Source organism: Borostomias antarcticus (genome assembly GCF_949987555.1).
Source record: "Borostomias antarcticus genome assembly, chromosome: 3".
Classification (NCBI taxonomy): Eukaryota; Metazoa; Chordata; class Actinopteri; order Stomiiformes; family Stomiidae; genus Borostomias; species Borostomias antarcticus.
This window is the reverse complement of record NC_140236.1, coordinates 24,529,121-24,542,055: the sequence shown is the minus strand read 5'-3', so window position 1 is coordinate 24,542,055 and position 12,935 is coordinate 24,529,121. Positions and strand designations below refer to the sequence as shown.

The 12,935-nt window shown below is 45.6% G+C and overlaps 1 long non-coding RNA gene across 1 annotated transcript; it reads right to left on the bottom strand.

Annotated features, from left to right (window-relative positions):
* Positions 1-1,012: 1,012 nt before the first annotated feature.
* On the bottom strand, positions 1,013-2,511 carry LOC311307538. The gene is made up of 3 exons (XR_014630375.1): positions 2,386-2,511; positions 1,327-1,491; positions 1,013-1,150 (listed from the first exon to the last, which is right to left on the bottom strand). It is a non-coding gene; the product is annotated as an uncharacterized lncRNA (long non-coding RNA).
* Between the last annotated feature and the right edge of the window lie 10,424 nt (positions 2,512-12,935).

Sequence of the window (12,935 nt, the reverse complement as noted above, 5' to 3'; positions counted from 1 at the left end):
GCGATTCACATAGACGTATTCATTCACTGATTGTGCCCTTATGTGGGTGCAGTCGCCATCGCCGTCACCTCTTTGGAGTTCTATCTCGGCCAGTAGGCCGAGTAGCGCCGGATTCATTTAGGCTCGCATTACGCACAGGAGGACTGTCATTTGTATGCTTACCAAACAGCAAACAGGTCCACATGATCACATATTACTGACAATCTAATTGGTCAATTATTGCCGTTTGATGGAGTGCCTGCATTAGGTGTGTGACATATAGCGCGGAAAGGTTTTGGACAGCGCATAGGTTCAGTTTGGGGAACAAATCCATATCGGACCATGAATGAGCCGGTTAGAGGACACGTCTAATCTTGCATTGCGATATATGTTTGTGCTGAATTGGGCTATTAGCCTACATGATTGTGCGTTCATGAACTGTCGCTCTTATTCTCTCCGTCAAACATAGTAATTCACCGACGCACCACCTGCGTCGCCAGTTCCCCCTGTGTTCAAGAAGGGCGTAGAACACCGTGTAAATCGGTAGGACAAGCTGAGAGGTGTCCTACAAAAGCGCGGAGAGAGGCGACTAAATTTTCGCCCTTACGGCTTGATAAATCGCAATGTGGGGGGGGCAAATGGCGTACGCCTGAACTCGCGAAAAAGACCGTGTAAAAGAAGGCGTACCTCAATGATAAATGAGGCCCCAGACTGGATCAGAACTGTTTTTGGGGTCCTGTAGAATAGAAAAATGTCATTAGTGTTTGTTTTTCTACATGAATATTTAATGAAATCTGGATGTAAATAATCAGCACATGAATCACAATTCCATATTGAAGTTTAGACTTTGAAATAATCATCACATGATGCTAGTAACACAATCAGATACAGAATGGGCAGTGAATCTTAGACTATTGTTCACATACCAAGTCCTCTGGACATGTGTGCCTGTACCAGGTCCTCAACTGATGGAGGTGGTACTGGAGGGAGCAGACCTAGGTGTCTTGGGTCACTTTCACTTGGTGGCCTCGTCCTCGGAATCCCTGTTCCCGATTCCAGTCGTGTACTGACAATGTTGGCTTGGAGATCACTGATGTAGCTGTAAGTCTTTGGCTCTAATTCTGCAACAACCGTCCAGCGCTGTGACTTCTTGTTGAACTTCCGTTTAAAGCTGCATGATGGAAAAGGGAAAATAAACATAGACACAAAGTACATAAATTACTGTGATAAAAAATTAAATCTAGCTTGATTAAAAAGTACAGCATGGTTAATCAGTGTCCAGCTGATCCATAATGTCATGGCTTATTTGATGTGTGTGTGCCTACTACTCGCTACAAGTATACTTACATTTTATGGCCATTCTTGTTGATTGCCTGGGGCCGATCCTTGTGTGCATTGTAGTCTATAGCTGCCAAAAGGACCCGGGCGTGGTACACAGGAGGGGTGAAAGCGTAGCGTTTGCTGGCATACATCAACAAGTGATTGTGGTAGCTTTCCAGGTCTGCAGTGGATCTACAAATACATTCAGCACAAAGATGTTTCCTTTAGGCTTGTGACCAAGATTAGATTTCTCTAACATTTGATACACCATACAATTACAGAAGCAAGACCAAGGAGCTGGTTGTGGACTTCTGACGGAGGACAGACCCCCCAACCCGATACCATCAAGGGTGAGGAAGTGGAGATGGTGAACTCATGCAAGTACCTGGGAGTGCACTTGAACAAGAGGCTAGACTGGACAGACAACACGGAGGCCATCTACAAGAAAGGACAGAGCAGGCTGCTACGGATGTTCTACCAGTCTGTAGTAGCCAGTGCACTGTTCTTTGCTATGGCCTCTTTGCTGTGGCCTGCTGGGGAGGCAGCACTAAGACTGGAGAGTCCAACAAACTCAACAAGCTGGTGAGAAAGGCCAGCTCCATTGTTGGACAGAAACTGGACAGTCTAGAGGCAGTGGTGGAGAAGAGGATGAGAGAAAAGCTGAACACCATATTTGAAAACCCCTCCCACCCCGTCTATGATGAACTGTGGAAGATGGGGAGTACCTTCAGCCACAGGCTCATCTCCCCCAGGTGCAGAACAGAGCGGTTCTCACACTCCTTCCTACCAGCAGCCATCAGACTGCACAACAGCCATCAGATTGAACACCGAAACAGAATGCGCAGTAGTGAACACTGAACCCCCCCACCCTTCCTCAGACTCATAGCCCCCCCCCCGGCTCATAAACACTGCTACCAATACTGCTACTAGCATCATAAATACTACTACTATCATGTTCATTGTTATGTTTGTTTATTATAATTATTATTGTGTTATGCTTATTATCGTTATTATTATTATTATTATTACTATTATTATTACTATTTCTTCTCTGTATCTGATTATACATAGGACTTTCAGACAAACCTGAATGTTATGTATTTGTGAGCCTGACGTAGCAACTTTGTGTCAAGGACAATGGCTCTCAAGGCTTGATGCGCTGGCGAGTCCATCTCCATCCACTCCTTGTTGATGTCCTCCTGAGGCTCATGGTGGCATCTTCCAAAAATCCAGCTGTGTTGATTAACCACGTGATTCAGCACACCTTGCCAATGTTTCTTTGAGAGAAATATATTAGAAACACAAATGGAGTTTAACACACCTAGGGGAAATGCACATTCCTGTGTAGGGTTCTACAGAGTATGTTACTGTGAGGTAAATTTGCTGAGATCAATATAACATGGACAACAATAGAGAGGATGGAGGATCAGGTCTGTTGGAAAATTCTCATGTAATCTACATCTGAGTATTTGATAATAGGTCTAGAGGCGGGGTTCTCAATTTAGGCGACAACAATTGAAATGGCTCAGACGCCAGTAAGAAAAGATTAGAAAAATGCCTCTGTACACTCATCAGGAACTCATGTAAATCACTTTTAGATGATTGTTGTTACCACTGCGCAGGGCCTAGCCATGGTCTAGAGCTGACAAGTTCAGGTCATTGTGTAAGTAAGTAAATCAGTGATGGTTAGTGGGGACGCTATGCGAGTGACCTGTAAAGGGTGCCAGAGTGCCGTGGTCAATAATGCACTTGGTGCTTGTTTCTGTGTACCTACCACAAACTCTTCAACTGTGGTTGCCATTCTACAACTGTACCAATAGTGGTTGACTATGTCTCGCATCCAGTACAGTAGGGCTCCATTTCCCTTGAGTTGTCCTGCCTGTTTATGGACAAAGGAGATAGTAGAGACCTGCAAACTCTGGAGTAGCGAAAAAGGTGATGACATACAAAACTAAAACCCTCTAGATTCACTGAAACTACCATGGTTAACATAAAAAAGGTGACTGTAGCCAAAAGGTGACAAGTTTGCAGGTCTGAGATAAGTGATTAGTCATTCATGGCTTCACTAAGACCACTACTTGGATTTTTTGCATACATCAGATACATACCGCATTGATTTTTTTGGCCAAACACTTTGCACCATGCCACATATCCAGAGAGTGTTTCACCCCAGAGTCTTTGTACTTCCCTTTCTCTGGATCTGTAAAGATAAAACATTTGTGATCGAAATTATTGTAGTAAGGACAATAATTAGTTACAATTCAATTAACATTTTGAACACACGGTATTGACATGGCTACACCGTCAAAAACAGTATGCTCACCCCAGTCCCAATCAATGACACCAGTACTGGTGAGCTCACCTATACCTGTATGCTGTACACCCTTATGCTACCCAGTGTTCAAACAACAATATTGCATCAATAAAACACCACACACATAATGGCAACATTGGGTTATATAAAGATTGATTATATTATTATAAATCAGGCATACTCATCAGCGCTGCGATCTGAATGTGCCCATCAGTGACAAACTCCCGTAGAGGTACTTCATCAAGAAGCTTGTCCATGGTCCTTGTGAAGCCCTCCTTCTCTATGATCACAGAATTCCGGTTGGTCTCTCTCTTGTCGATGGTGACGACCTCAATGAGGAACTTTGTGTCATTGTCCATTGTGGAATAGGTGCAGTATTGTGCACAAAAGCCAGGGGAGTCCATGCGCCCGTCACCTGAAAGACAAAGCTTATGTCTTTGCCCTTTTCATAAGTACCTTCCATGACATCTATATTCAATTTTAAAACAATTTTTTTACAGGATCATATTTGATAACTGCAGAGGAAACATACCTAGTGCTACAATACTGTCTTTCTGGCAAAGAGATTGGATGATTACAGCTCGTTTCTCCTCCCAGAAGTGCTTGATAGCACCAAGACAATATGAGCCCTGAACAGCATAGAAGGTGCTCTCTGCAACACATCCCATGTTCATGAACTTTAGGAGAAGGAGAACTTTCTTGAAGTTGTTGCCGGAGAGGAGAATGTTTGTAGAGAGCATGAAGTCTCCGGCCTGCAACCCAAATTTGAACAAGGGCTGCGAGTTCCACTTCCAGACTATGTGGCCGTTGGGGCATGTCTGTAAAAGAAGGCCAAACACTTACTGTAGTCACTCTGTATGGTATCACAGATCCACAGATTAATAAGACACTGGATAATAAATAGACATAGAGAGGCATTTTATGAAAACAATGTATGACTAAACTACAGTAATTCCAGATATGCATAGTTGAACTCACCCATTCGATTACAGTTGCAGTTCCTCTCCTCTTTAACTCTATCTCAAATGGTGCTCTTGCATCACATGCTCTCTTCTTTGTAGAGAATGGGCAACGGTCAAAGGGAAGCTGTAGGAAGTTCACCAGCTGTCGTAGAGATGCTTCATAGGTGATTGAAGCTGATTGATTTACAATGTCCTCATGACATAGCACCCGCAGTGTTTCCGGTCTCTCAGGCATCTCTTCTGTAGTTGACTGAGCTTCATCTTGCTGGATGTCTAAGACTGTGTCGCTCACGCCCACCTCAGGAAGTTCCTCAATATTGAAGGTATTCTTCAGAGCACCTCCTGTTCTGGTGAAGTAACCCCACCCCCAAAAATAACAATATTCTTTTGTTTATGCAGAGTAGCACTTATTTGAGAATGTAAACAGTTTTGTTGAATAACATGAGTATGGTCGATTGGTTGCATGTAGTCATTAGCTACATCTGAGTGTAAAATATTCAACCTATTTCTTCAACATACTTCACACACAAGGGAGGAGTATAGCCCTCTTCACTGTCACTGCTGTCTTCATCAAATTTGACAGCACTCCAGACCTCATCACTGTTTTCATTGCTGTCTCCGCCATCATCAGCACTTGACGGCTCCTCAGCCCAGTCAATACTGTAAAAGGAAAAAATAAGCACTGTCATAACCAGGCCACACCACCATCACAATCTAGGGACTGGCATCGCAAACTAGCCCTAGGCTATAAATGCTGTGGTATTTCTCATCATTGTTTTAACACTCTTGTTTTACTTGTATGCTGTCCCTATGGAAATACATACAAATGAAATGAAACAACAAAAGAGATGTAAACCAAGGCTAAGGAGGGACCCCAACAGCCAGCGCATTAGGGCCAACATGCCCACCCACAGAACGCTCCTTTCCGCCACACTGGACATCAACCATAACTGTTATACTACATAAAACAGCTGACAAGCAACCCCCACTATATCATGCTTGACCTAGAACTGCACTGCAGGTGCACACTCACATGCTGTTTTGGAGATTGTTGATGGTGTTGTCATCCAGCAGAGTCACAGTTTCATCACTGGTGATGTGCTGTACTGTGACTGTGTGTTCCTCTGAAATCTCCATCCTTTGAAAGACATGCAACAGAAAGAAGCATTATCAATGACAAAGAAGCGTTATCAATATGCTCTGTTCACTGCTGTAGTCCATCTCCACTACTTCCTGAAATTAGGTGGACATCTTCAGTTCCTGACGACTACTTGCTACTACTAGACTGACGTTAGTATAGCTGGTCTCGTGCCTCTGAGTTGTGTTTTTGGCTCGACCCATGTAAATGAGGGTGCTCCCCTGCTCCCCTGAGCACCCTCTGATCGTGAGACGGACGCGTTACCAACATTGCTAGGTACTTACGTGCTGGCTACCACAGGGACTCGCAGGCATTTTTACGTCTGTTACACCAGTAACGTTAGCTAACTTGAATACCTTGCAGTAGCTCCAGCTTGCTCTTCTGATCCAATGCTCGCTACTCCAAGTTCTTCCAGTCTGAAAGCGATATGACAATCATAAACTAACACGGTTAAGGTGATTGCGAAGATAGAGTTTGACATCCGTGTTTTCTACCAACGTAGTTGGCTAGCTAGCTAAGTTACCTTTCAGAGCCAGAGTCGGAGCCTGATCCACGGATCGTAGACAATGGGATTGGAGGGACAGAACGGTACCTTTTCAGAGGAGTGGATGCTATTTCGCCTTCTCGTTCATACCTAACAAACAGCCGACAGTAATGTTACCGATAAAACATCTGCCCCATACTAATCGATAGAAAAGGAGAAGGAATAATATTAGCTAGCAAGCTAGCGAGGCTGCCTTCTCATTCATACCTAACAAACAGCGCACAGTAACATTACAGAAAAAACATCTGCACCATACTAATCGAAAGAAAATAAAGTAATAGGGTTTGACATCCTTGTTTTCAACTTAGCAATCTTAGCAAGCTAGTGAGACAAAAATGACTTACCAGTCCAGTAGAAAGACGGCCACCTCGGCGTCCATTCTGAATCCCCTCTCAGCCTGCAACTTTCTCCACCTTGTAAAAGCCTCTCCACCAATGTTTACTCTCTTCTTTCTCTGATCCATTAGCCGTCGCCATTGGACATCCCTGTCCGGCTTCATTTTATCTCCTCCGGCAGACATACTGTACTGTATACTGTAGCTAGCTAGCTAACTTGGTTGTCGCTCGAAGTTCTTTCTAAAATACCCCGCCGTGAACTGAGCCAATCAGCAACGAACTGCTGGAACATGGGGGTATAACGTCACTATTATGTGCTCGGCGCGTGTTCGTGCGCTTGCTAGTGCGTCCTCGTGCGCGTGCGAGAAATTACGTATACGCAATTTTCGGGGACCACCTTCTCAAATTTGCTCTAGAGCGCATACTAGTGGTCAAAAACTACATCGCGTACCTTTAACTGACACTGAGCATCCTCTCATTCACTTCAATGGAAAGGCATGCCGGCTTCAGACAGCTCTCTCTCAAAAAGTATAAAGGCTGCAGCTTAGCTATTGACACCGTAGGAATCCTGAGAATTTGCTGAACATTTCTATGTATAATTGTCCGTGTAGCTTAAAAACTGTAGGCATGGCGACGAGTTAGAAAAAGGGTAAAATTGCAAAATGAGCAGCTCAAAAGTCAGAGTGTGGGCCCATACGTTTCAATGGAGAGCGCAGTTGCCAAACAAATCGTCATACAGCGAAAACTATAAGTCACACGGCTCAGATACTTACATTGTACGAATCAGCACAGTTGTGTGAACGTTTTAATGTAGAATATGTGACAGCGGCTGGTGATTTGGTCCGCAACTCGGCAAACCCCGAAATGCGCTAGAGGGCAAAATACATAAAAAAACGTTTTTTTTCGTTTTTTGTTATATTTTGTATTACCAAAGTTGAAGTTGTGAAGAACCCACTTACTATAACAGACAACAGTTTTAGGTTCACGAAATACGTATAATTAGTCTGCAAACTAAGCTCGTTTTTAGCTGATTTCGAGCCGGGCTTGGGGGTGGGCAGATCGATTAGCATGATTTGGTCTCATTGGCTATTGCTTCCGGGTTCTCCGCCCCCACCCTTCCCAAACAACACGCTGGCTTTGTTTACATTCAGTCCCCAGTTAAACCATGGATGCTACAGCTTTTGCTAAAGAGAAGACGGGGATGGCATCCAGGACATGGAAAGAGTTTTAAGAGCAGCTAAAACTCCAGCAGAGCAGGACTCGTTCGTACACGGAGTTGTATTCTTGATGACCTGTGATACAGAGATGACTGTATCAGCAAAGCAAGTTGCTACAGAGTTGCTACCAAGCGAACGCGAACGACGTACCAGATTCACACCACCGCCAAGCATTCTGCTTTGCTTTGGGGTAAGCTGATCTTTATACTATCTGTGCTGTTTACATTACATTAACGTTAGTCGTTTAGCAGTAGCTCCTTTCTAAACAAGTGACTAAGTCTAGCTAGCATAACAAAGGCTAGCTAGCTAACGTTAGCTAACATGCTAGTTAGCTGAGCTAGCCCTTTGTTCCTAAACTAGCCAGCTAGTCTATTTAATCAACACATTCTGGTACTATTTTATCTATATGGAGTGCCAGTACTGTGGGCAATAGTTTAATGTACTTTCTTCCTTCTATTCTATTGCAGTTTTGATGCTGAGAGACCTGGCATGGTTGTGGCCAGAGAACACCGTGATGCACCGGCAGTCAAGTTTCAGCTGCTGCGCAAGCCTGATGTCCTGCCCCCCAGAGAAGGTCTTCTTGTGCAAGCCCCACCCGGACTGGACATGGCCAGACAGACGTATCTCTTTGACAAGATCAGAGAGTTCTGTTCTGATGAGGGACGAGACGTCACATGTCCCCCGCCAAACTCCACAGCAGCTCAGAACAAGAATGTCCGCTTGTAGATTCACTGCAGATCATCAGGACGGACAGCAATGCAGGAGAAAGGCCACAGCCTTTTCCTGTTTGTATACTGAACCGTTGCTTGTTCTCTTGCACAGACTTGCCCACACTTGCACAGACTGCATTGTTCGAATATTGAATACTGAGCTGAGTACTGTTGTTATTACCTTGAGTATTGAGCTGGGGACTGTTATTACTTTGTTGTACACTTGATCACAATGAACACTATGCACCTTGTCTATACAAGATACAACTGACTGTACACTTTAACACTTAGACTGTTGCCTTTTTTTGTACACTTAACTACTTATGCTTGTACTTTATATCATGTATGTGACAATAAAGAACGTTAAATTTGAACTTCATCTTATATTGTTCTTAACTGCATTCACAACACAAGATTAATACTGACTCAAAGAGTGTGGGGTCATCAGTGAGAGAGCACCCCACTTGGCTGCCACTCTCAGGTAATACCCCAAGTTGACAGCCACTCTGACAGATAATGACAGATCGTCCAGTGGGGGAGTGGCTGGGGGTGGGGTTACCAGGCTATTGTTCACGCCCATTACCTGGCAGTCAGAGGTGTGAAAATGTTGGAGAACTTTGGAGGGAGATTTCTCAGCTAAGTTGATTTGGCAGTACTAGCATTCAAATAAGCATATCTTCTTCAATTATGTTCAGATTTCAATGTATGAGAGCTCATTTGAAAGCTTACAATCTGCACTTTCATAATCTGTAATAAACTGAAAAATGAAAATGCCTAGTTGAGGACCAAATTACCAGCGGCGGTCACATATGTGTATGAGCTGTTAAAACTGTAGGTGCGACAGCAGTTTACAAAACGTGTAGATGTTTTCAAAACACAGGCTGCCACACTCTAAATACTGAACATTCCACACATCCACTTCAATGTTAAAAAAGGTCCAAAACAAACTTAAATTACATAAAAACTATAAGGAATTTCAAAAATCTGAATAGATCCTTTACTCAGCTAATGGTCCTGAACATTTTAAACTTTGAAGGAGGTTTCTAGCACAAAAAATGAAGGAGGAGATAGGTTTCAAAGCTGACAAGGGGTTTCAAGGTCTGCCATAGACTTCCATTGTAATTTTTTTTTGAGAAAAGCTGAATATTTTGAAAAGTATAAAAGATATTAAAAATCTGAAAGATATCCCATAAAGACCTTAACAAGCTGGACAGTTTGATAGTTGAATGGTTTCTGTAGCTCAAAGTATGAAGGAGTTGAAGGCTGAAGAAGGTTTCAAAACTCCCCCATAGACTTCCATTCAAAACAATTGTTTAAAAAGTTGAATATTTTAAAAAGTATAAAAGGTATAAAACATCTGAAAGGATTCCACGCATGTCCTTAACAAGCTGAACATTTTGATACTTGAATGGTTTAAGTGGCTCAAAGTATGAAGGAGCTACAGAGAGCCAAAAAACGTACGGAAGAAGAAGTAAAAAAAACTAGAAAATTGCATTTCCTGCAGAAAATGCGTGTGAATGCTGAGCAGCTGAATGGAATAGCAAAAGCATTGCTGAAAATGCATGAATGTGAAAAATCTGAAATGTCAAATGCATCAAACCTGAACTGCTGAAAATCCTGGAAGCTGAAAAGACTGGAAGCTTAGCTGAACTGTGAAACTGGTAGAATTGGAAGCTGAAGTGCATTACATAAAGAAGCTAAGAACTTCAATACATTGCTACAAAAGCTGGAAGATAAACTGTTAATGATGGAATGTATTGCTAAAAAGATTGGAAGCTGAAAAACCTGGAAGTTTACCTGAAATATGAAACTGGCAGAATTGGAAGCTGAACTGCATTGCCTAAAGAAGCTAAAAACTTAAATACATTGCTACAAAAGCCGGAAGATAAACTGTTATACTGTCAAAGCTGGAACATGAAATAAATGATGGAATGTATTGCTAAAAAAGCTTGTAAGCTGGAAAACCTGGAAGCTTAGCTGAAATGTCAAACTGGCATAATTGGAACTGCATTACCTAAAGAAGATAAGAACTTAAATACTTTTAAAATTTTCAACCTGAGTAGTTTAAACCTTGAACTGAGTCTTTGGCTTAAAAGATGAGCAATAGAGTAATACTGTCAAAGCTGAAAGATGGAATAAATAATGAGATGTATAGGTTAAAAGCTTGGAAGCCTATCAGGGACAGTACAGTGACCTCTGGGCAATCTCTATGCACCCAACGGTGAAGACCGTGTGTCTCTAGCACACATGAGGTGAGTTCTGTGGTCCATGGCGTGGATAGTGGCATGGTGGAAAGACTCCGCCCCCTCGAGTGAGAGTTGGTCGGGGGCAGTGCATTGACCTCAGGGCAATCTCCTTGCACCCACTGGTGAAGCCCGTTTGTCTCTAGCTCACTCAGGGGCTGAGTTGTGGGGTCTGTGGCGTTGATAGTGGCGAGGTGGTGAGACTCCGCCCCTTTGGGTCAGAGCCAGTCGTGGACAGTGTAGGTCGTGCCGGGCTACCCACCTGCCTTCATCAGTGAAGACCGTGTGTCTCTAGCTGCCTCAGAGGCTGTGTTGTGAGGTCCGTGGCGTGTTAGTGGCATGATGGCGAGACTCCGCCCCCTTGGGTCAGAGCCGGTCTTGGACAGTGTACGCCACTCTGGGCCTCCCACATGCCCCCACCTGTGAAGACAATGTGTCTCTAGCCCACTCAGGGTCGGAGTTGTGGGGTGCGTGGCGTGGTGGCGAGACTCTGGCCCCTTGGGTCAGAGCCGGTCGTGAACAGTGGAGGCCGTGCCGGGCTACCCACCTGCCTTCACCAGAGAAGACCGTGTGTCTCTGGCTGCCTCAGCGGCTGTGTTGTGAGGTCCGTGGCGTGGTAGTGGCATGTTGGCGAGACTCTGCCCCCTTGGGTCAGAGCCGGTAGTGAACAGTTGAGGCCCCGCCGGGCTACCCACCTGCTTTCACCAGTTTAGACCATGTGACTCTAGCTGCCTCAGAGGCTGTTGTGAGGTCCGTGGTTTTGTAGTGGCGTGATGGCGAGACTCCGCCCCCTTGGGTCAGAGCCGGTCTTGGACAGTATAGGCCGCACCGGACTACCCACCTGCCTTCACCAGTGAAGACCGTGTGTCTCTAGCCACCTGAGAGGCTGTGTTGTGAGGTCCGTGGCGTGGATAGTGGCGTGATGGCGAGACTCCGCCTCCTCCAGTCAGAGCAGGTCGGGGGCAGTGTACTGACATCCGGGCAATCTTCATGCACCCAACAGTGAAGACCGTGTGTCTGTAGCTCACTCAGGGGCTGAGATGTGGGGACAGTGGCGTGGATAGTGGCGTGGTGACGAGACTCCGCCCCCTCGGGTCAGAGCCGGTCGAGGATAGTGTACTGCTCCCCGGGCCACACACATGCAACCAACCGTGAAAACTGCGTCTTTAGCCAACTCAGGGTCTGAGATGTGGGGACGGTGGCGTGGATAGTGGCGTGGTGGCGAGACTCCGCCCCCTCGAGTGAGAGTTGGTCGGGGGCAGTGCATTGACCTCTGGGCAATCTCCTTGCACCCACTGGTGAAGCCCGTTTGTCTCTAGCCGCCTCAGAGGCTGTGTTGTGAGGTCCGTGGCGTGGTAGTAGCGTGGTGGCAAGACTCCGCCCCCTTGGGTCAGAGCAGGTCTTGGACAGTGTACGCCGCTCTGGGCCTCCCACCTGCCCCCACCGCCGATGACCCTGTGTCCTTAGCCCACTCAGAGTCTGTGTTGTGGGGTGCGTGGCGTGGATAGTGGCGTGGTGGCGGCACTCCGCCCCCTTGGGTCAGAGCCGGTCGCGGGCAGTACAGTGACCTCCGGAAAATTTCCATTCACCCACCAGTGAAGACCGTGTGTCTGAGATGTCATCTAAGGGGCTGAGATGTGAGGACAGTGGCGTGGTGACGAGACTCCGCCCCCTCGGGTCAGAGACGGTCGTGGACCGTGTAGGCCGCACCGGGTTACCCACCTGCCTTCACCAGTGAAGATCGTGTATCTCTAGCCACCTCAGAGGCTGTGTTGTGAGGTCCGTGGCGTGGTAGTGGCGTGATGGTGAGACTCCGCCCCCTCGGGTCAGAGCAGGTCACGGGCAGTGCAGTGACGTCCGGGCAATCTCCTTGCACCCACCAGTGAAGACCGTGGGGCGAATTCACTAAAGGATTGCGCAGCTTTTCCTGACGCAAAGCCTGTGCAAATAAGTCAAAAATTATGTTTGCTATTCACAAAGCCCTCGCAAAGGGTGAAATACGGTGTTAACTGCGTTGCGTTCGTCATTGCGTTTCTCTGCGCCGGTGTTATTAGCTCATATTTAAATTAGGTAATATGGGCGGAGAATGTTCCCCTTTCTATGCAAATGAACATTATTGCAAAACCCGCCCAATTCACAAAGATCGGCGCAAATTGCCTCACGCAGTTAAAGT